General features: G+C 39.2%; 1 protein-coding gene across 3 annotated transcripts in view; it reads right to left on the bottom strand.

Moving 5' to 3' along the window:
• CHD7 (chromodomain helicase DNA binding protein 7) overlaps positions 1-24,787 on the bottom strand; it is a 133,609-nt gene that overhangs the window by 93,011 nt on the left and 15,811 nt on the right. The gene's annotated exons all lie outside the window — the stretch shown is intronic.

Genomic DNA, 24,787 nt, shown 5'->3' with positions numbered 1-24,787 from the left:
TTGAGCTGTGTAATCAGATGAGCAAGCAGAAACACCAAGTCCTATGACAGACTAAAGTTAGTTATACGGACAACAGATTTTTCAAACGCACACAGAGGTGACCCTCTAAAACATACCAAACTCCAAGATTTAACATTTAGGAAGAAAAAAAAAAAAAGGTTTTTTTTTTTTAAACACACAATTTATCTTAATTTAATGAAGTTGTAAAATGAAAGACATGACACTTCTTCCCATTTAGGCAAAACTATATGCTCAATTTGTGTAAGAAAATTAAATTCAAAAGCTTCATTCTACAATAGGGTAGATTTCTCAATCCATACCCTAGCTCCTCTCCCGATGATAACAGGGAACACTATTATTTGAGTTCATTATTCATCTTCAGGCAATCATGCTACTAACTGCAACTACAGCACTTTAGAAGACCACACTGAAGTTTTGTTCTGTCCAGAATTATACTCTTGAAAACTCACTCAGGAGAATTAGTAACGCCAAAGAATTTAAATAATAAAATGCTAACCTAACAAGTTACACGTTTGGACTTGGAAAAAAGAAAAAAAGCAACACACAGTAACAGAGTAGACTCAGGAAAGTTCCCATTTAGGTTTTTCACACGGAATACTGGCACATTCTGAAATGCGTCCCCTGTCCTCTCCCCGCACCAACTCGAAAGATTTTGTTTGGATCTGCTTATTATGAACAAAACTAGTCTAATGCTATCTTTCCTTCTTAAGATCAGAATTTTAAACGCTACATCTTATATCTCAAAATAAACTTTAAGACGTTAGTCAAGAAAGCCCATCCATGTAGCAAATAAAAACAACTACTTTTGCATCTTTGTCATAATTTAGTACGACTGTACTTGCAGGTACCAATTTGTCCTTAATCAGTGACCAAAGAAAAGAAGATTTACAAGTTTGTACTTTCACATCTAGCATTTTGTTGCAGAGGAGGGATGCTTTCAGTCACTTTGGATGCAAAATGCCAGGCCAGACTATTTTAATTGAACGCAATTTGTCCCAAACAAGTTTTAGGGAGAAAATATCAGCACATTTATTACATTTCTTGTAGCCATTCTCAAGAGGACCTTCTACAGCATGAAGCAGAGGGCAAGAGGAAAAGCACAAGCATTTATCACTCCTCTTAAAATAGCATTTGAATGTCACCTTTAAAACCACACTCTTAAATCTCTTTAGTGCTCGGCTGGGATATTAACACTTATACTTCTAAATCACTTGGGGGTAAATTCCTATGAGCCATCTTCATATCTCAAATAGATATTTATTTTTATATCATTTTCTTTATTAAGCAGAAGCTATCTGTAATATTTACCCCCTCCATCAGTTTATTAAAGCACAGTGTAAGGAAGTTCCAACAACAAGGCAAGAAGAAGCCTCCTTCACCAAAACAAGCTTTGTCATGGTGAAGATCCCCCTCCAGTGATTTAAGATTGCTCAAGGACTTCCGACACTGCCAGCTCTGCTGATGCACCCTGCCATCAGGAGCTGGCAAAGCTGGACGTCAGTGTGTACTGAGTGTCTCCATCTAACAGTCTCTTTGCTCAGAAATGGTAAAAAGCATAGTGCGCAGATACTGTTGCCTCCCAACCACTGACGTAATCTGGGCAGTATCAAACTTGAGACAAGTAAAGGTTCCCACCCATCAGCTAACCTATTTACAGCCACAGAATCATGAGCAGGTAAGAATTTTCATTCATTTTATTATATTAATCACACCCACTAAAAGAATGATTTTTGAAGAAGGGTATGCTCTACCCTTCTGAAGCACTAAGGAAACTTTGCAATAAAAATAACTGACATCTACATAGAGGATTTCTCACTTTGCTATCTGTTACAGGCAAGCTAACAGAGCACCTCCAGAAACAAGGATACAAGCACGCATTTGAATCGTACTGCTTTGTTTACTGTTTTTCAGCTGACAGACTTCCAATAAAATTAAGGCCAGAGTCAGCAACCAGTAACAGTCAACATCAGGTAACAGTAGTTAGGACCTGCTACTATACCCAGAAAACCAAACTAAAATAGGGTGAAGGTTTTGTTTAATTAAACACACATTATTTCTGCCCAGAAGATTCCATCCCAATTTGCAGGTTTGGGCTAGGGACTGTCCCTTATAATGAAGGAGATGTGCTACGGAACCTAGCACTCGCGTGGCCTCCTGAGCACATGATCTTGCAAAAGAAAAAAGAAAAGTAACCTTTAAGTTTATCACACAGTTTGTATGCAAACAAATTCATCATCTAAATTGAGACCTAAAACACTGTTTGCCACTATTCAGGATTTTAGTTCTGCATTTTTATCTGAAGCGTGAACTGATTTCATGTTTGAGCTGTTGATGCTAAAGCTATTAGGTTTGAAACACAGCATGAGAACGTGAGAAGATGTCTCAAAATTGTAGTAGTATTTCTTCAGATTTAAGTTTGGCCTTCAATTTAATGACCACAGCCCTTTATAGTCAGTTGTGCTCTCGCCAAACCTTCTTCTACTTCCCTAAATAAAGGTCACACCTCTGATACAATATATGGCTAACAGCACATGTTGAAGAATGAAAGACAGTGCCAGCTACAGCCTGATCAAAATAAATTAACCAACATTTTGAGAGGAAAACCATCAATACTGGAATTACCTACTAAGCTCTAGACCTACGCTAACAGGATAGACGTCTTCTAGATAGTTAAGCAAGTCATGAGAGTCACAGACTTATTTTAAGTTGCAATCATTTCTTTGCTTCTTTCACTACAAGCAATGTATTTTCTCTGCTTAATCCCTCAAGGTTGGTCCAAAAAAAATAAAAACAAAAAAAAAGCCCACACACAAACAAAGGTAGGACCTGCATCAAGCAATAATTCTAGCCAAAATGTTCACTAAGCACCACTGTTCACTTCCCCACAAAAGCAGACACACTGACATCAAGACTGACCAAGATAAGCTCAGCTTAAAGTCTTTTTTTTGGATTAAATAGTTTAAAAATATGAATTTGTGCATCTTCTTCCCTACTATATCGTAAGTTAAAACCAACAGACACTCACGAAGCAGTGACTATTTTCCAGGTACAAAGCACAGAATATCTGAACCCTTAGAAACGCAGATTGCTGAATAGAAGTGTGAATGCATGAAGAGATTGTGAACTTTTTTTTTAAATCATCCTAAACAAACTATACAGATTTTGCTATTAAAAAAAAAAGAATCAATGAATATATTTCCTTAAGACTGCCTAGACAACCTGTTTCTGTTGAAAGCAATGGCATGATCCCAACTACCAGGACACAGTCAATTGCTTAACAACCCTGTTGTCTCAACAGACAAAGCTCGCATTTACTCCAGTCTGCAACATTCCAGTCCTAAACAGCTAGATCTCAAATTTAAGTAGCAGTTAACCATTGCTCAACTTAATATTTCAGAGCTACAAAGACTCAGTAGTCTTGGGCAGCTTCCCACTTTCATGAGTGTAACTAAACTGGCTGCTGCATACGCATAACCCCATCTAGTGCTGCAAACACTAAAACCTGAACTTCTTTAGTCTTGCTCCCAAAGCAGCAGATCCAGGCAGTCAAGACCAGGAAGCAGCAAGGGCAGCACACAGATGCACGTGCCCTCCACAATGCCATCCTCCCATTCTGCCGTTCAGAAGAACTTTTTGTAAATCAACAGGTTCCTCAATTCAGCTATCGTTCCTTCTATACAAGAAATGTAGCAGCATTTCTTGATGGCCATGCAGCAAGTAAACCGAATAAACATAATGTGAGAAGGCAGCTAATACAGAAGCTTTGAGGTGAGATGTGTCATGCAAAGCGGACATTTTTACAGCTATCACGTGGTATCTCAGTCAAAACTCTTAAAGCACTTGACAAACAAAACAGTTACTCATATAATGGAACTATGCTCCTACACACAATACAATGAACACTGCAAATACCATGCTATTTTGAAGAACTAGGCTAAAAAGACCTCTCATGCTAGAAACCAAAGCCATGCCAAAGGTCATTTTGAGACTGAAGCCTCAAAATATAGGATTAAACATTAGGCTACTAAATCTGCATTTAAACATTGCGTATTTAAACTGCTTTTCAAAACTGCTAAGCTCCTGCGTGCTGGTAGGGAGTCATTTAAGCATTTGCCACATGGAAGTAGATGACACAAATGACAGCAATTAAAGTCACATTCTTATTTTATGAACAAAGTCGGAGGAAAACATTCACCAAAAACTTCATAAACGCATGTAACACACTGACAACACCGGAAAAAGTCATGTCAAGACATTCGAATTGGAGAAGATGACTGATGAGACTTCTGCCTTTCAGCTCATCTACCTACTGAGTGAACAGTGCTGCTGATGCCAGGACAGTTATGCAAGTCCCTAACTGCGTCCGTGGGAAGCATGCCTGTCTCCTGCGTCTTTTAATGCTTAGTTCTCATTGCTGTCACAGACAACTCTTCAGGCATGGTATGTTCCTCCTGCATATAGATTAGCCAAAGCAGAAAAGCAGATCTGTAAAGTGATTGCAACATGATTTCTGACTGTAACTTCCAAAGAAACTTGCTTATCTGAATGCCTAAAGACACTTTTTTCTTTATATAGAATGCTTCCCTAGTATACACTTCACACAGTATAGCTGTGTCAAAAATTAAGTCCATATACTTCGTATCAGACCAAAGGATGGCAGGAATCTTGTTCCCCCCTGCCCCAGTAAAGGGAGACGGGACTGGCAAGGATGAAGAGAATGACTTCCCCACTTCAGGAATATTCTACCTTCAGTGGGAAGAGTCAGCAAACGTGATATAAGCATTTCTGAAAAGTTTAATTTCACACCTGTCTTAGTAAAATTCAGTTAGTTCTTCACATAAACACATCCCTGCAGAAATTTGCAGTGGCAAATTTAAGGTAGCCAATATCTCTTGTTAGACTAGGAATTGGTGGGGTGAAAACCTCATGTGCCTTTCCTTAAAAGTCTCAGCCTTTGCACATGTGCAGTCAGCTAAACACCATGAATGCTGTTCAGCAACATCTTTTGGGCAAGAAATGCCTGAAATTGTAATACAGTAGTTAAGCAGAAGCCAGATTGCATTTTATTTCCTTAATGTATGATGTACTTTGGCAAAGAACAGGCTTTTACAGAGGCAACTGAGGGCACACAGCCTTTGAATATTTGGCAGCTTGTTGTTGTCAAGCAGCTGATGTAGGAATGACCAACTAGAGTTCAGTCTGTGCCACACATTTGGAAACAATATCCTACGTCATTCAAGTTCACAGCTCTGATACGAGACCACAACAGCATCATGTAGGAGTACTCTGATGCAAACCCACCGAGCCTCCTCATTACATCATACGCTCCTTCTGGTAATCATTTCTGCACTCGCTGTACTAGTTGGGCTGCAAACTCTTTTCCTAACATGAAGCACTGCTAATTTTAAGTCAGCACCTATAACATTAAATAAGAAGCCTCAGCATGGTTTTTCTTCCAGTCCCAAAGAAAAAGGGGAAAGTTTATAAGCTATTTATTAGAAGTATGTACTTGGAGGTTTTTAATGAGGTAACAAGAGGAATAAAAAAAAAAAAGTTTTTTACATTTAAGTACATTACAAACATAAGGTGGGAGAAGAGGGGACAAGCCTAAGCCAGAAACACTTCAGTTTTAGCGTTATGTAGCCTGGAATTTTAAGAGGCCTTTTTTGGTCATACGACCACCCTCTCTCCCAACATAAGTTTAAAATACGGATGTGAGGAGGAGGTTTATCTAAAAATAGTCCTAGATAAGTATGAGCAATAATTGCAGTCACAAAAATATTTCAGGCATACTCTTTAAAATATTTGATAGCGGCGTTATCTTGCAAATAACTCTATAAAGGTGAACAGTGACACGTTTAATCTAATCCTAAACGAGGCTGGAACGCTACAAGCACAGCTCATATAGCCGAGGTAATTTGGGGTTTTGGGGGGACGGGAGCGCCTGGCCGCCGCTGCCTCTCGCTGGGTGCCAGCTGCCAGCCCGACCCGCGGCTGTGCCACGGCCGCGGGGAACAAAAAGCCTCGGCAGGGCCGGGGAGGAGGAGGTGGTGTCAGGGAGAAGACTTATATTGTTGCCATCAGTCACCAAGAAATCTCAGAGCAATTACATTCTCTTATAAAGCCGACACAAACCGGCCCGGGGATTCAAGAGGTGGAGCCAGCGGCGACCCGCTGAGGCGCTGAAAAAACACCCCGCGCAACTGATGACTCTTGTTAAGGGCCGCGCTTTTTGTGCACCTACTGCAGTTGTCACTGATTAACCAACTGATCTGGCAATTTCCTACATTCTTTTGCATTTAAAAAGGGATCTGAGAGGCCGAGAGTCATCCCCTTTCATATTCCAGGGGGGGAGCGGGAGGCTGCGCCCCGTCCGGCTGGCCGGGGTGCAGAGGGGCCCCCGCTCCAGCCGGCCCCTTCGCCGGCTCCGCCGCCCTCCTCCCCCGGCCCAGGCCTGCAGCTGAAAATAATTTATCTGTTCGCTCCGCCGGGCTCCCGGCACATGCGATTGGGAGGGAAACGTATCCATCATGAATAAACTTGAGCACAAAAGACAGGCTGAGTGTCACAGGATACAAAAGGGCAGAGGTCGCCACAGCCACCGGGAGGGTTTGCGCAGGGCCGGGCTGGGCGCGCATGGCCGCCTCACGCAGCCTCCACACGGCAGCGCCAGGCCGCGGCCCTTCCCGTTTGTCACAGCCCCTGAAGTAAACAAAGACCCCGCACTGTCCCGGTCACAAAAAAAACCCGTTGTAAACAACAAAATAATCGGAGAGGTGATGAAGCTCTAAGTAAAAGGGGGCCTTTTCTCTTCCTTTTGCTTGAAGTAGCTCACAGTGTTTACATCCAGAGAGCTGGGAACTGTAAAAATTCATGAGGTGGATACACAAATGTTTCCCAGGGTTTCTGAACGTGTGATTTTCACTGAAATGTATTTTTTTAATCACGGGCACGTTTTAAGACTTAATCGTATCCCAAAAGGCTATTTCCAGCTATAGAATTATGAGCACTTTAAAGTAGCCAGACCCTATATTTTACTTTACCTGTTACAAGGCCAATACAATCATGTTTCATTCATAGTTTATGAAGTCTGAAAAATCACTTGATGAAATTACAGTCTACCGATACCACACATGGTATATTTGTCCACGTATATTCTATAATCATTTCAATTTATGACTTGTACTTAAGAGTCATTTTCCTGTACATGTGTTCTTCATAAATACTGGTAGATCACAGTCTACGCTTGTACAGGAACCACATATCCACACTCATTTCTGTGAAGATAAATACACCTTATACATCCAAAGTGAAAAGCCAGAGTTTTCACAGAACTAAAGAGAACATATTTTAGGGCTGTGGAACAAAATGGTAGTTCCCCCTTAAGCTCTTTACATGTGGCAAGATGAATCATCCTACATCTGAACTTAAGCCCTCACTCAGCTTCCAGTATTGATAATTTTTGCCCACTACACTTAAGCATGCTGCCTTGAACCTTTCAGCAAAGAATAAAAAATTACATATTACATTGGGAAAGGATTACAAATTATCTTTTTTAGAAAATAACAACATCAGTGTTTAATAAAGTATTTTAAATGAAATCACACATGATCTATTGGATTTTACAAATCTTAACTTTATGTTAGAAAAAAGAGCTGAAGTACCAGACTATGTCTTTTATCATATGCAATAGACTATTTAAAAGAAGTGTTAAATTATTTCACTAACTTAAAGTCCACTGTAAAGAGAAAGGGGAGGAAGGGGTGTGGAGAAAGACAGCACGCACTGCAGGACACAGTGCAGTAGATGGAGCGAATAGATTTCAGGAACGTTCATTTACTGCCTGGCCCATTAAGTAGGTCCAATAATGTCCCCTAATGTCCCGCGGAATATGGGGGACAGCTGAGATACAGGACAGATACCAAAAAGACCTTCCACAACTACTGTTTATTGGACTACTTATTTGAGGTTTTTGTTTGTTTAACAAAATTAAGATATGCATCTTGAACATCCTATTGTTTTTTTTGAAGAAGGATATCCCAAAAAAAGGTGGTTTGTTCTTGGCCTGTGGAATGGAAGCAGGCTCTTGCATGTACAAATGAAGTTGGATTTTTTTTGTTTTTTAACATAATGCCTGGCTCACAGTGATCATCAGTGCTTATTCAGACCACAACATAAATGACTATACCAAGTTGTTCTCTGCAATGGAGAATATGAAAAGGAAAAGAGTCTGGAGCTCTCAACAGTTCCCAGTGTATAAGACTAAGGTATTTAAGAGTAAACAAACTGCTGCATTCAAGTTCACTCAGACATAGAAAAATGGTGCCTACACAGTATAAGCAACGGTTTCAGAAGCTACACATTGGAAGCAGGACTATCAGATGAGTGCAACCCTCATCCTGCATCCTGTGCAATGTGGCTTTTCTTTACAGGCAGGACCGAGCTAGAATGCTTTTCCTCTATAGAAGCAGGGGAGATTCAAAAGGTAGCGAACCAAATTTTCTTGTGGAAAACTTTAATGGGTCTCCAGTTTCTTCTTCACAAAGAAAACTAACTGGTGTGCTTTTAAGTGTGTTGCTTAATTGATATGCGCTTGTAAAATGACTCCAACGTAGTTACGTCAAACAAACAAAAAAAGCTTTCCAGGGAAAAATGTGTCATCTAAAGTTTTAGAACTATGCAGTCTCACTCCCCATCTCATCAAGATTTTGATGAACTTGAAAGCAGCTTGCAAGTCAAAGATAATTACTGACCCAGTACCCAGAGCCATAGTCATTCAAGCTATTGCAAGCAGCAGAAGCAGCTGACATTCATCTACCACAAAATCTTCTGTGCCAACAGGGAAGTTCTTGAGCTACCTTCAATTCTCCACAAGCTTTTCAGATATTGATGATGAACACAGAAGAGCGGTACTGCTTCATGGATAAGAGGCGAAAGAAAATTTTTACTCATCTGAAAACAAACTTTGAAACTTGTTCCATTTCACGGTAGGTAACTCCACCTTCTCTCAAAAAGCAAGGCTAAACTTAATTTTATAACAGAAAGCACTATCTTCACTGTTTCTAATGATTCACACTCCATTTAAATTTACCTTTCAAGTATATCAATCTTGCTGCAGCACCTACAGAAGACTAGAAGTTTCCAGGTCCTTTTAAATAAGCAAAAAAACCCAAAACAACAAGATACATTCCTACACTGCCCTCCTCTCTCAACAAAACCAAAAATTTATTTCTACTCACTAGAAACACCTGTGAGGTTAAAATTTAGTGTAGAGGGGTTTTGTGTTTTGTTGTTTAAGTAGGAAAAGCAAGCACATTAAAAGAGGGGGCAGGCTGGCTAAAAGATTAGAGTACTATTTTACAAGTGTGAGAAACGGGAAGGTTTATTTTATAAAATCATAGAATGGTTTGGGTTGAACAGGACCTTTAAACATCACCTAGAGTTTGGAAGAGTTTATATTGCAAACTTAGTTTGACTAGCAATTTATTTTGTGTTTGTAAATACCTGAAAAAGTGAAAGTCTGACCCATAAAATAGTTCATTAAAAAAATAACAAGCAAAAACACTTAAGTAGCAAAGATCCCCGAACAACAGAATTCAGGACTCTCAATCAAGTACTATATGAGGACTGCTACCATACACATTTGTGTAACCAGCCACGTTTAGAGCAATTTTACTTGCTGTTCAGACTCTGATTGTCAGAACAAGACCTGCAACAGCTAGTGCATTATCTACGCTACAGTGAAATGCAGAAACACTATTAGGGAAATCTTCATTCTATCAAGGGTCAAAAACCTGCTAGTCAAAGGTGAATAAACTCAAACAGCTAAAAACGTATTTCTTTGCTTACAAACTATGTAGAGAGAGAAATTAGAACAGGTACAAAGGACTTTGAAGTTCCAGTGCTAAACATTTCCAAATTTATTTTATCTCTACAAAAAGACTCATTCAGAATACAACAGCCATCAAAAGACTAAAAACATGAACCCCTACACTGTGTTTTACTTAAGAAGCAAACACTAAAGAGCATTATTAGAGCATCCTTAGTACATCAAGAACTATCCTGATGGCCTGTCTTTCTAAGTTAGCATGCAAAGACTTACATCACCTGAACCCAATAATACAGTGCACAGCTGAGGAAAAAGCATGGATGAGGCTCTGCTACAGATCAACTGATTTAGGAGTCACAGGATTTAGTGGCAGATGAAATGCTTATGCTGTATAAGCAAATATTATTTGGACCTAGAGCAAAGGTAACTGTTTCATCAATGATGCTTGCAAAGCAATAAAATCTAGCTCCTCGTGTCCGTGTGTCCCCCCCCCCCCCCCCCCGTTATATATACTATATAAAACCAGTTATGAAAGTAAAAGTACTTAGAGGAACTTGAAAGGGATGATCAGCTGCCTGCTGCCACTAATTAAACCTCCACAATGATCTTTCCTGACCAACTTTTTACAGCACCTTTTAAATTACTGGATCTGATCACAAAGCATCATTCAAAAATCTGAAACAGGTAAGATCATTATTCTTCCTTTCCTGCCCTGGTCAGCATCTGAAATCCATGTACCTCTGTGTTTTCAGACAACAGTGGTATCTGAACCTAGTTCTGACATCAAAGCAAGAGAGCAGATCACCTCAAAAAAGTACATTATGTCCTCAACTGAGACTGCAGCTTCAAAGCAAAGAAAGCAGTGAAACATCTCACCTCAGTAACAGCCAGTCATTAGAGTCAGGTCCCTTTGGACACTGTATACCAGTGTGCCAAGCTTGGACAAGGAGTTGTTGAGGGGAAAAAAGTTCTATTTGAGAAACTTCAGTGTCTTACCACTCTAAAATACATTAAGACTTGAACTCGATAGACTGATTTTCTACCATTTGGCCTTTGTAAAACTGTTAAGAGAGCTGTTTTGTTTGTATTTCCCTAAAACCCATGTCTTCACTTCTCAGTTTAATGGATGCTAACAGAAGGACTTAACACCAGCTGCACCTATCACATTTCCATAGAACCCAACACAGCTCTGCAAATTACTCAAAAACCAAAAAGAGAATAATTAAGCAAGAGAGATACTGGGACCAGCTTAATCAAGAGACGTCTGCAAGGCAGTAGCAACAGCAACAGCTGTCAACCAGATTTGTTCATCAGCATTGTCAGGAGTCCCAGCCTGCTTCTGAGCATTCAGGTAAGCCAGCTGCCACCTTCCCTTTCAAATGCACCCCTCACTAGTCAGCCATGACTCTCATGGCAAGCTTGGATTACAGCACAGGCTGCACTTTGAACGTATTCAAAAGCTGTTCCTACCAAAAACTAGAAGTATTTATTTAAAATTAAGATTTTTGGTGTCTTTTTCCTCTGGGGAAGACTGCATTTGTGTTTGATTTGTGGCTACTTATAAGGTAACTTTCCAAGGGCAGGCTAAGTGAAGGTTTTATTGAACAAATTCTAAGCCTCAAACTTGACAATATCAAAAATGAGAGTATCTATACTTACCTAAAAACATAAATGGCATCAGACTTATTCTGATTATTCAATACCTACATTTTTAGGCACCTGCATTTACAGAAGCAGAAGTTAGGTGTTATTAATACTAAATGGTGTACATACTCTAGTAACTATTCCTGACACCTCCATATAAAATAGATTTTCTTTAGAAGGGATGGAAGATATTATAGATACGTAGAAATTCTTGTTTCATAGTCTTTTTAGCAAATAGTAATTGAAGGATAAAAAAAAAACAAAAACGAAACCCAAGAAAACCCAACAAAACCACTTCAACATCTGTCTGCTTAAAAGGAAAAATTCCCTTATTCTTCAGGGATCTCAAGATTGTAAGCAGCATCACATACAGGAGGGATTATTAAATTTTTTCACAACATCAGGATGCTCTACTAAGAAACAGGCTAAATCACTTTTTCTGTCTACAATAAACATGTAATTCAATTTAGTTCATTTAAACCAGGAGAGTCAGCTCCCTGCTGTAAAAGCCTCATCTGCAAATAGCCCTTGTTGATAATCTGGGTATTTGATATTATTGATATGGCCATGACATATTACTTTACCTGAGGATAAACAGTTAAATTTTCATGTCTCACACCCGTTCCCTATGTCTTCTTCACAACAAGGACAAAACTGAGCTTCCTCTCACACCTTCTATAACACTGAATGAAGTAACAGCATTGAAGCTGGAGTGAATTTACAGGTAAGGTCTAGAGCAGTACTATAAAAGCCTTTTTTTCCAGAGCTGAAGCCAACTAAAACAAGTTTAAAGACAGAGTATCATTTGAGAAGCAAGGAGGAAGTATACATTAACAAAGCAGTGATGCAAGGAACATCTACAAGATAGAAATCTCTGTAGCACCTCTGTTTCAAACCTATGACGGCAATATAGTCCGATCAATTATAGTTTGTTAGAAAAGCAGTGGCCATCTGTTACTTCACAAAAGACATACCACCTTTTATGATAACTGATACAAATGAAACGAGGCTACAGAACACACTCTGAAATCTTTTTACAGTTTTGAACACCAGACTGAAGATTTCAGTGTTTACCACAAACTTCACATTCCACTGGAGCCAGGAGACTGTCTAGCCAGTTTCCCCTACTTCTTTTTGACCTAAGCATCTGCAGCTTTGACTGAATTCAAACCCAGATAACTACTAATTTGGTCATTTAAATTAATTTCCCGTTTCTGCTGCACCATACAGTATCTACGCAATCTGAGAGCCTTGCAGCTAGACAGACCAGCACACCAAATAACCTAACTCCTTAAACCATCAGTAGGCACTCGCTCCACTGTTGTTTGTCCCTGAACTTCAGAAATCACAAGATGGCTTCCCCTTGATCCTGATTTTGTATCTTCCCTAGTAATGCTCCAAGTGCAGAAGGCAGGGTGGGGAAGCTTCTTTCCAAAACATTGCAGAGCCCCTTACCTGACAACTCCATACCCCTTCTCACTGCTCAGCTAAACTGCTAAACTATTTACAGTACGGTAGTTGCTCATGACCAAGCACAAAACTGAGATGCTGAGTCACACAACTGTTACCCATCAGTAAAAACATTCCTGTTTCGCCGAGTCCTCTCCTTCTCGGTCACCATTTCATTCACTCCATGTTTTTCAAGAAGGCAACACATATCGTGGGCATGGACCTTCTCTTGAACAGTCACGCACTTGCATAGAAAACCATCCCAGAAGTATATTACATCTCTGATAATGCAATACATCTCTCCTCCCAAAAGGCAAACAATTTCTCCTATCAGCAACTCTATAACGTTTTATTTCTCCATTATCAATTTCTGCCAACATCAAGCTAATAAATGCATGATCCCCCATTAGAAATGAGTGGTTAAGTTACATATACTATACTAAGCTGGGATCTGGGGGCAGAGGGGGCTAATTTGAGAAATACATAGAAACCTTGCTTTCAGGAGAATGAGCATTAGCACTTTTAATGTGCTCTGGGATTTCAAGTTGAATGTATGAACCACTTTAAAAAAAAAAAAATCACTTTACAGTAATTTTCAACTGGTTGCCTAACACCCATCTCCTAAGTGACTATCATCAAAACACAACCATAACACTAGTGATGAATTAATATTAAAACCCTTCAGTGAGATCACAGGTGTCCTCAAAAAACAGCCCAAGTTGTCAGAGCACACTTCTCCCACACGCTGAGTTGCAGTCAGGTTCTGGAAATAAAAGCTTTGTTCAATTACAAAAGTGGGTGCTACGTACGTTTCTCATTTACACATGTAACTTTGAAATCCAAACCAATTTGACAGTGTCTAAACAGATTTTAAAAGCCAAGAACGAACACTTCCAAAAGAAAGAAGACTCAAGAGTCAGAAAAAGGGAAGCTACTCACTCACTAGGACAACTTGACTGGCAAGGGACTGCACTCTGACAATTTTATATACTTCGTCAGGGACAACTGAAGAAGTTTTGCAGGGCTTCCGCGTGCTGGCAAGTCAGAAGCAGTTACAATACTTCACATATTAAATGGGCGTTTTTTTGTTCACCTATTTTGCTTTACGGGAATACTCCTCAGTTGCACACCTTCGTTGCCACCGTCTCTGCTGCTGTCGGTAACTTACCAGTATCACTCAAGAGAGAGCGACAGCCCAGCAATCTGTGAAAGGGATAATCTAGGCGACTGCAGGATGGAAGAAGTGCTAAAGACAAGAGCAGTCTAAAATAGCAGTCTGAAGATGGGCAGCAGGCATCTGCCTGCCAAAAGAGAAGACACCTCGCGGGGTAAAGTTCCCCAGCTCCATGGGCCAAGAGAGTGATGGCCACTCCAGGGTTTCCTAACGCCTCCCTCGGCTCTCCGCTGCTTCTTACCAGTTGCATATTTGTGTCTTCATAAATTAGGCTTCAGCTGCTTCTCTCACTGTCTGCTGCATGTTAATGTTTATCATCACCGTACGTTTCTGAGCCCATCACAGACTGAAGCACAGCACTCCTCCCAGGGCAGGGGGGGCAGCTGCCATGTAGGATAAGCCTACAACATCGCATACACAACTAAGATGAGTAACCACATTTGCTACAAAGAAATGAAAGTGCACCTAACAAAGTTTTTCAAGATATTAGATGTGCATGCGTTGAAGGCCAAGTTTCTGAGAGGAAAGGAAAATAAGCAGGCGAGCCATTTTCTCCAAAACCACAACCCTCTAATTCCCCAGGTCAGCGCAGTGTCTAGTCCTTCAACATTTTACTCGGCTCAGCAGATGAGGAAACAGTCGCACCAGAAAGCCCTGCAACAGATGGAAACCAGAGCAGCTGAAGAGCAGGGAAATGTCTGTGCGGGCGTGGGGCGAGGGGGTGGGGTGGGGGCAGAGAGCCCATCCCCGCTCCCAAGCTTTAAAGCAGCGTGCAGCCATCACACTGCACTGCAAACTCAGCCCACGGATCTACTGGGGAGAAAGTTGAAGGAAGCTGTACGTGACCGGATGATTTAGTGCTTCCCAGACTTCCCATCAGGAGAGAAGCACTGAGCCATGCAACACAGACCTGCAAGCACTGGCTGCGAGCTCCTCAAGGGAGCGGGAGGTAGTGGAAAAGAGCAAGCTGGGCATTTGCCTTCTTCATGAAAAGCACAGCAGATGAAGAACTGCCAAGCTCAAGAAAGCCTAGAACTGTAAGGGCAAGGAAAGAGACAAAACTACACATGCATACTGGAGAAACGGGTAAGGCAACACTGGACAAATTAAGATCAAATGATCAAAGCCAATCAAGGTTTGAGGGATGCTTTTTTTTTTCCCCCTCCTTTTTTAAATAAGAGGTATTACAGAACCAAAGCAGCACAGAAATGTATTTTTAAGGAGGAAAAACCAAACATGGTAAATGAGGAAGAATAAAAATTGAAGAAAAAACCTGACATATGGTACAATTATTCCACTACAGTTTAGATTCACAGCTTTACAACACCTGCGCAGTTAATAACCATATTAAGTCATACATGATGTCACCAATATTTCCTTTCCTCAACTTAGTTAACTATTAGGGAAATATATCTAACAGGGGTTTCCACACTTTGGGAAAGACAAACGACTGCCCATGATTAAGGTGCCCATCCCTGGCACAGTTTGGACAGCAGCCTACGCCCCCAGGCCCCAGATGAGGGAAACGGACCAAGCCCTATGAGGGAAACAGTGCCATTAAGCTGAGAGAGTTTTATAAACAAGAAGAGCTGGGTGGGGTTTTTTTCTTGTTTGTTTCTTTTAATCCTGGTTGGAACTACCTTCTGCAATCCTTTTGGCTCCTCAAGGCAGGAGACAAGACACTAAACTGATCAAGGTGTAAGACTGAAGTCCTCATATGAGAGCAGCAGATTACAGTGGTAACCCAGATAATGCAAACAAGGTCACACAATGCTTGAAAAGGTACACAGAAATACTCCAGTATATCTATCAATAACTGTTCTTTACCTGGCCTGCCATGTAGAATTAGACTTTGAACACTGATTTTTTTTCAGCAGCTGTGAGCAAGTGCAAAATTGACAGGGCAGCAGGAAGTTCTCATGAAAATTTTTCCTCCTTAGTGATTCCTGTTCCTAACCACAAACAAGATGCTTTCATTCTACTGCTTACCCCAAATATCTCAAGAAAATATTCAGGTGCAGTCTGACACTAGAGGTAAACTGATCTAACTATTTCTTGCCATCAGATCATCACCACAGGGGCAGTTGAACAGCAGTGACGGCACAAGGGAAGAAGCAAGAGTGATACAGCTGATTTCAAGCAGTACAACCCATTGGATCAGCTTATTACTATACAACTCATTCAAACTGCCTTCAGGCCACGGCCAGGTGGTTCAACAACTTAACCTGAAAAGCACAGCATTAAAACAAGCCAAGCATTTGCTGTATAGAAAGGATAGGAGAAACCAGTGTCTGCTGGTATAACTTCCAGAGGGGGGAAAAAAAAAAAAAAAAAAAAAGGAATTCTAGTTTGATCAAATACATCAAAAAATATTTTGCATCTAACTTATCAAACACACACTCAAATCAACACAGAACACTAAACAAAGCATGGAAAATCTTGCAGTTACCGCTAGCTACTCCTGCTGGCTGGAAGGGAAGATTGCTGACTTAAGAGTTATTTCATACCAATGTACAACTCCAGTGAAGGATGGGCAAATATTCTGGGATCTGGTGTTAGAATTTCTTTTAGACAGGAAATGCTATCTCTCAGTGTGATTTAGGAAAATAAAGGCCATTTGTGACTACTAAGGATATTTGTCAAGCGAGTCAAAGAACAGGTTTTAGTTAAGACATTCCAAAAGCAATTAATCCATGGTGCTCAGAGGACTGCCTCCAGAAGTTCAAGCCAAGCACACGCACAGTCCCTCAATGAACGGCTGTGATGGATAAACATGATACTTAAAGGGAGAATATTTCATCTACATCCATTCAACACCTAGGAAGCCTTCTGGACACAGAGAGGTGAAACTTTCTTAGGTTTCTCATAACACTTCCCCTGTTCACATTGTACTTGTCTGCCGTCTTCCCTGAATCCCCATACTAAAAAGTCCATTAGCATAAGATTGGGTTTTACATATTCTTTTTTGAAAAAACATATTCACACAAGAATTTTTAAACATATCCCACTATTTGAAACACTTTTGTTCCAAGAGCTGACCATTACAGACTATTTTCTAGATATGGCAGGACAAATTCCTTCCTGTCTGAGAGTTTCCATGGTAATAAAAGTCCCCTTTAAACACATTCACGGTGGTTTGGGCAGGCCAAACAGGCAGCCTTTGTACTGAAAAGCTCCCTCTTTGTACTCCTCTGTGCTGATCCTGCACAAACTACCGTAAAAGTGTATTTTACTGGAGGCAGAGTAAAACTAAGGCTCACATCGGTTTCACACGACAACTGTTTATGCCGCAGCACAGATACAGTCCTCTGGAAGATTCCTTTCCCAAAGAATTTCAAGTGGTTGGAGAAAGCAAGCTATGGGACAGTCTACGGCACATTTCAAGCAGACCTAACCCAAGCAACTTTGCTGCTTACACTGTTAAAATAGATGAACTGAAATGACCATCCTCCTTATCCCCTCCCCCCTCCCCACCATGTAGTCTCGTTGCTATTTGGAGTTGGCATATTTACACCAGTGCATGCATCTCTAGTTAAATAAGGGTAGTCTTAATCAATACCTCCATATCCATATGTAGACCTGTCATGGAGAGGGACTGGGAGAATGACCTAATGTGTGGTTCAAGTTGCTGTTTGGAGGAACATAGAGAAACCAAAAATGTTTTTAGGATGCTCGACAAAGCACCTCCCTTTAAATTTCTATCTATTCACGTTTGTACTCTGATGCCTTTGAGTAATAGCACAAATTCTGTCACATTGAGATCTTGCTACAAGTGGAGCATTTTTGTATTAGGAGTTTACATTTCAGTAAATCTCACAGTATTTCAGATTTAGAAATATTATTTTCCTCTGCCACTATAGCAGACATATTCTACAGAAGCTGGACCAACTCTACAGCCAATGGATTCTCTTAAAGAGCTAACTCATTAAGAAAACATGCAACTTTAATTCCACTAAGAAAGATTTCAGCCATCCTTTAGATTTTTCTTTTGTTAGCTCTTGAAAATTTTTATGTAGATTTCACTTTAGATAAAAAGTCTCTATTTCCTGATCAAGTTTGTTCACTACAGTTTTCAAACCCTGCAGCTTCAGACATCTCCATAAGACTCTTAAGTGCAGCTCCGTTCCCAATCCAGTATTTCTTTCTTACAGTAAAGTAATGGAGAGAAAATTTAAGCATCTAACTTGCACAGTGAGCTTTTCCCCAGTGCTACCATTAAAATTTGGGCGCTTTTTTTTTCCCACCTCATCTAGTGGAAATTTCAGCATAGCACAGACTCTCTCATCCAGGCTTTTGAGAAACTGTATGAAGAAAGAAGCAAGAACAGAAGGAATAGCTCTGAGAAACCAACATAATGCTACATCCCTCTCATCGCAACAGTTTTAAAACACCCCTCAAACACACACATGCACACACATTTCTCTACTCCCATCCCCACCATGTAACACATTTCCCATTGGGTGCCCCCGCACCTGAGAGGTCCAATCTTGACTGTGGATTCTCTTTGCTTCCCAAGAATTGAACAGTTTGTATGGAAAGCATTATCCAGATGAGTGAAAAAAAAAAAAAAAAAAAATCAGTCTTGTGATCACTTTCACAAGCATAAGAATGAAAATACCTGATCTTTGTCAGATCTGATTTAGAGGTATTTAAGTTTCCTTTTTGGCAACAGAGGAAACAGCCTTAAAATTACAGCAAGTTTAAAATTGTGGGAGGCAGTCCACTAACATTTAAGACAAGCAGACTGAATAGAAAGTAGAGGTTTGAGAGAAGAATGTTACGCAAAACTATCTGGACCCATAAAACCAAGCTACAGCTATAACCTTCTGGAGAAGCTTTTCACTAAGCTGATTTTAAGAACACGATCAAGCAGACACAGAACAAAAAAACAGAAGATAGAGAAATATTCATGAAAAGCCTCTCAAAATAACAGGTCTAGCAGCAAACTGACTACTTGCAACTGAAAAATTACGGATTTAGCTTAAGCAAAAGCTAACAGCATTTATTTTTTTCCAATAGAAAATTTCAACTTGGGAAAAGAAACTGAACAGAATTTGTTTTGGTTGCCAGCAAAACCTGGTCTATCGCTTTCGTTGAAACTAGTCCAATTTAAACAAACATCAATGTAACATCCCACATTTCTCACGCTAGCAAATCTTATTAAGAATACTTTCCACAAACACATGGTATTGCTCAGTTATTAACAACAAAAAAAATTTCTTACACAGTCCTTAAGGATCATTTGTAGTAAATCCATCTACTTCAGCAATCTAGCTACGAATCTTTAAACAGATGCAACGTGTTAGATGATTTTCACTGTAGGTCGTAATATTTCTGAGTATGTTTAAATTACCCTCAAATGATGCTTTATCAAGCTATCATGCTGACTCTAAGATAACTGAACATAATCAGAAAAGGTAAACTGTAGCCTCTATTTCTTATGCACCCACTTTTTAAAATCAGAGTCATAATACGACAAAGATTTCATTACCACTCTGTTCTGACAGAAACCAATATTAATTATTATTTGAATTAACCTTTGAGCCTTAGTTTTCATCAGTACTCAGTAAAGACATGGACAATTTCTAATTACATTCTACTCTCATTATAAGTCACTAGGCTGTAAAGCTGTATCTGACAAGACTGCTATACTTGGCCTTGAAATGCTTTGGACTTCACCATAAATCTTTCAGGAACATCTAAGAACTCACTGAATACAAGAACTATCACACAGGATGCTTCTTCAACAATTCAGAAGTGTTTTTAAAGGGATACCAACTGCGATATCACAGAATTACAGTGCTATTGCTGAGAGAAAATAAATTATCAGTGGCTTTATCATTCAGCATCATTATATAGATGAGCTTTTACCTGAAGTTAAATACAGTGGATTCACTCAGTCTATCAGGTGCAATCATGCAGTGATCAGCAACTGAATCATAATAATACTCAACATAGTATAAGAAGAAAACTAAAATTTACAGACTGACAAAAATCTGATCCTAAAGCTTACAGCGAGTACCTACATCATAGGCTATATTTATTACAGACAAGATAGAAATTTTATCTACTAAAGAGTTGTTAGTTCTCTAGTAGGAAATGTGGATTTTCAGGGTCATAAATGAAGAATAACTGTGATTAATATACAAAAGTTAGTGCAAGAGGACAATTTTTCTTTTGTAATTTTTCTGATTTACCTCACATAATCATTTCACTGCAGTCAGTTAGCTAGCCAACAAACAAATTAAATGTATACATGGATATAGGGAAAGTGAATGCCATTCTGGAGAACAGGTTTCTACCTTCACTATGCCAAATCTCTTGAACGAACAAACTAAACTTCTAAAAGAGTAATTTCTGTCTCTCTTACCGAAGCCTCATTTTTGCAGCTTCACAAAGCTCCCATCTATGACTAACTCCAAATGTTCCGTCTCTGAGCAAGACAGTTTTATTTGAAGGAATACCAAAGGCTGGGATCTATCAAGTTTCAAAACCAGAACTTGACTTAGCTGCTGACTTAAGACATATTTCAAGATAACAGGAACATATTTCAAGATACTAATTTTTAACCTTCCACTTCTGAAAATACCTGTATCTTAAAACAGAAGCCTCCATAAGAAATCAGTTTAATTCCAGTGAATGACAGTTCACGTTACAGAAACCTTGACTTGGACTAAGGTGTACAATAGATGTGACTTCAAATTTTGTTCATCTCCAAAGAAACCAATGATCTTTCCTTCATAGATCATTTTTATGGATGCTGTTAATTACACAGAAGATCCAAGTTACTAATTGTGCAAAGATTTTAAAAGATAAATTACAAGACATAAGGAAACCCAGTATAAAGTTTGGAGTTGTTAACACAGAAAATGCCAGTTGTGCATGTATTTAAACGTATTATGGATTCCACTAGTTAATGCACAACAGCTTTGTAATCACATAGGGTAAATGATGGTCCATGACCAGAAGAATAGCTAGATACAATCAGGCTTATCACAAGACAGAATATGTCAACAGAATTCAGATCTCTTGATTTTTGGGAAAGGCCAGAGATGATGTATGCGACTTCAGTCTATAAAAATGCAAAGTGTTTGTAAGGTTGGTGCCAACAATGCTCACAGTTGGCGTTACCAATGCTAAACATACATCCATTTAGACACAAGTTGTATTTTCCCTTCCAAGCCAGGTGACTAAGACTGCTGTCTTAAATTGCATCCCCATATTCTGAATCTATCCAGACCCTTCACCTTAAGGCCCCAACTTGCTTGCCCACTCAAAAAAAACCCAAGAACTGGCCATACTGGTTTGTTGGTTTTTTTTTTCCTTGCAGTTACACGCTTTTCAGAAGTTACTCCAAATTTACATCTTCTTTGTATTACAGTAGTATCTACCTGAATATTCAGATAAGCATCTTCCTTCCATACCTATTACATTAAATGGCTGGATTATTCTTCCACTCCTCCAGCTAAAAACATGTAAACTGGTAGTTTGACTATTTCATTTGTAGAGATAGAAGTGTAAAAGGGGAAGAAGAGGGGAAAGAAAAAGCATCATTCTTAACCATGCAAAAAACTGTGCTTAAACAGAAACAAATGATTTATTTCCTTCCACTAATCCTTATCTATCTCATTAATAAGAAAATGAAGCTGATTATGGGCAAATGTAAATCAACTCATGTTCCAATCACATGTCTGTCTGATTCATACCAATATCATACAGTGGGAAAAAGAGGCATCAGAACCACAGTAGGATAGTTTGTCTTTATGAGTATTTTTTAGTTTGTCTTTATGAATATTTTTAAGTACTTTCCACAAAAAATTTCCAAGAGCTTGCTGTTGTAGTTAGCTCAGGATGAGCACTACTGCCCTGTTAAACTTCATGGTATACCAGAAGGAACAAGTATGTATCCAAGTCTTTGAAAAAGCAAGGAAAACTGACAATTTACTGTCAGAGTCAGTTTTGATTTTATCCTACAACAAACCCTACTCTGGGACGCTATTCTGCTAATGTATAACTGCTCCATAAATCCTCTAAAACAGGGATGTGGAACACAAAGCACATAATTTATTTTCATACCACTCAGCAACACATATGCCTTTTCAATTAAAAAAAAGATACTACTAACAAGATCATTAAATCATTGACACCAAACTTACCTGAAAGACTTATCTGGCCTGCAGAAAGGCTGTCCTGCCTTTTAGTTTGATACCTTTTGCATATTTCAGACTTGAAACACTGAACTTCTAACGTAGTTTAAAATAAAGAAACCTAAGATACAGTTGTCTCGGTTTTCAGCAATTCAAAGTTACAATTTAATGAGTAATTGTCATTTGTGGTGTAGCACCCAGCTACTTAGAGGTCTTTGTTGAGAATGTACTCGATGGAGCACAGCCTTTTAAAAGCCTGTTGCCAGCCCCAAAAGAGACTGCCTTACTGCTGGGGGATGGGGGAAACAAAAGTGATATATGCCTTTGACAAGGATCACAGAAACAGGAGCAGATACCTATAGTCCAGACCTTTGTTCATGCCACTAGATTAAGACCTACTTCCCTCTCCCAATGCCACTTTCAAAATCCCATGTGCGTGGGGAGATGGGGGACAAGGAGGTTACAGGAGGAAATGACAGCATTACAGCACCTTGTTTTGTTTATCAGCTATTCATAGACCATGACGAAATCTTCTCGAACTGTCTTCATGCCATTTTTTCATATCAAACTTGCTAGTGACACTTTTAAACAAGCCTATAAGCAATGTATTCTAATAAATCAGCCTATAAAAGCCCCTATTCCATTTAAACTTGGGCACTAAAAGACTGATAGCTTGTGATCTGCCAATAGCAGAGATACGTTGTACTAATGCACAACAACTACGCAGCTCTTAAACAAACGAATTCCAGATTTTCCCTTTATTCTTCATGAAAGTTACTTAAGAGAAGTTGTTCAAAATGCATTAGTTCAGGAAGAGATACAAATAAATGGCAAGAGTATCCTCCATTAAACACCACCTAAGAGAATTTACTATCTCACAACACACTGCTTTTGATCGTGTCTAGGCTGGATTAGTTTCAACCCTTGTTACTTCAAATTCTGTTACCAGCGCATACTTCGTAGGCAGAAAACCACCCCTCCACTTTCTGCTAGGTGCTTTGCTAGTATTGTTTTAACTAAGAAATGACTAAAATTCCTTTAAGTTCTTTCTTAAACCAAAACCCTATACTTCTATATAGTTTCTTTCCCTGTTACCCTCAACAAATTTACCTGCAAGCACATTAATTGCAATTTAACTTATTTTAAGAAGAAAACAAAACAACTGATGCACTTATCTTGTACATATGGCATACTATCCAGAAGCTGGAGTAGGTTTCATGAGAAAGTTTAAAAATTAACTTATCAAAGCACAACCGTGACTCCTCGACAATTGGAATGGGCACAAGCGTTTCACGACACCTGCACTCTTGGTAGGGAAAAAAACAAAAGAAGTTTTCAGGATCTCTCAAAATTCTGTTTATGTCTAAGTGTTATGAACTCATACTTGCCACCTTTCAAAGCATCCATTTTGAAAATGCAACTGCTGCTCCTTTATAAAATCAGTTCTCCTACTTTCATGGCTATGGAGTCTCAAATATTTTATGATCTTTACACAGCAAACATTTATTCCATTACTGAAGCGTAAAACTCCCCAAAATTCAGTTGCTTATGCTGAGATACTGCATGAGTACGTATTACAGACTACTTTGAAAGTCTAAGTAACTTTCAGGATAGCCTCTTCTCTAACAGAAATTATCAAATGAAACACAGAAGTAACAGTCAATGCCTATGACTTTAGATTTATAGACTTACTACTTTCCAAGTACTTCTCAGCTAAGCAAAGCAACATAATTCTCAAAAAAAAAACCAGTACGAAGTGTTACTATTTGTGCAAATGGTTTTCTAAATACGGTACTCACATATCTATACATGAAGACATGAATAAACTCTTACTGTTCCACCACTGCTTCAAGCACCAAAGGTTTTTATACAGAGTGGTACTGTAGCATGTCACATACTATGATAAAACAGAGAGACCTCAGTACTAAACAATTAAATAATATACTACACTACAGTTTTTCACATAGGAAGCCAAGAAAAAGAAAAGTCCAAGTTATGGTTCCCACAATAACTACAGCTTGATTGTAATTCTGTTTTACATTGTATATTTGAACAAATGCATCAATTTACAATTGATGGGGAATTATAACTGAAGGACAGAGTCACATACTTTGTCTCACTCATAAAGAAATCAGTGGCATTCAAAATAAATTTCCATGCCACTCGTACAACTTGCTAAGGTGACTGGTTTGCTGGCAAGAAGAAAACAGGCTATAAAAGCATAGAAACTATATTTATCAAACAACTTCTCTGAAGTTACAGTGAAGCACACAGGGCAACACTGCTGCATTTTAACTAGATTATGAACTACTTCAACATCCAACAAATCGTATTACATTCAGATTTGTCCATGTCATATTTGACTTGACTATACCATGACTCACAGCTACTGCTAATGAAATCCATTAAATACATTTACGCTTAGTATTCCTAAAGAAGCAACAGCAAGAAAAATGCATTATTGGAGTGCTTACTTTCAAAGAGAAAATGCATGAATATGAGGAAGCTTGGTAAGAGAAACAA

The sequence above is a fragment of the Nyctibius grandis genome, chromosome 3, assembly GCF_013368605.1.
Source record: "Nyctibius grandis isolate bNycGra1 chromosome 3, bNycGra1.pri, whole genome shotgun sequence".
NCBI classification, from domain to species: Eukaryota; Metazoa; Chordata; class Aves; order Nyctibiiformes; family Nyctibiidae; genus Nyctibius; species Nyctibius grandis.
The sequence above is the reverse complement of the archived record's forward strand: the minus strand, read 5'-3'. Positions and strand labels throughout refer to the sequence as shown.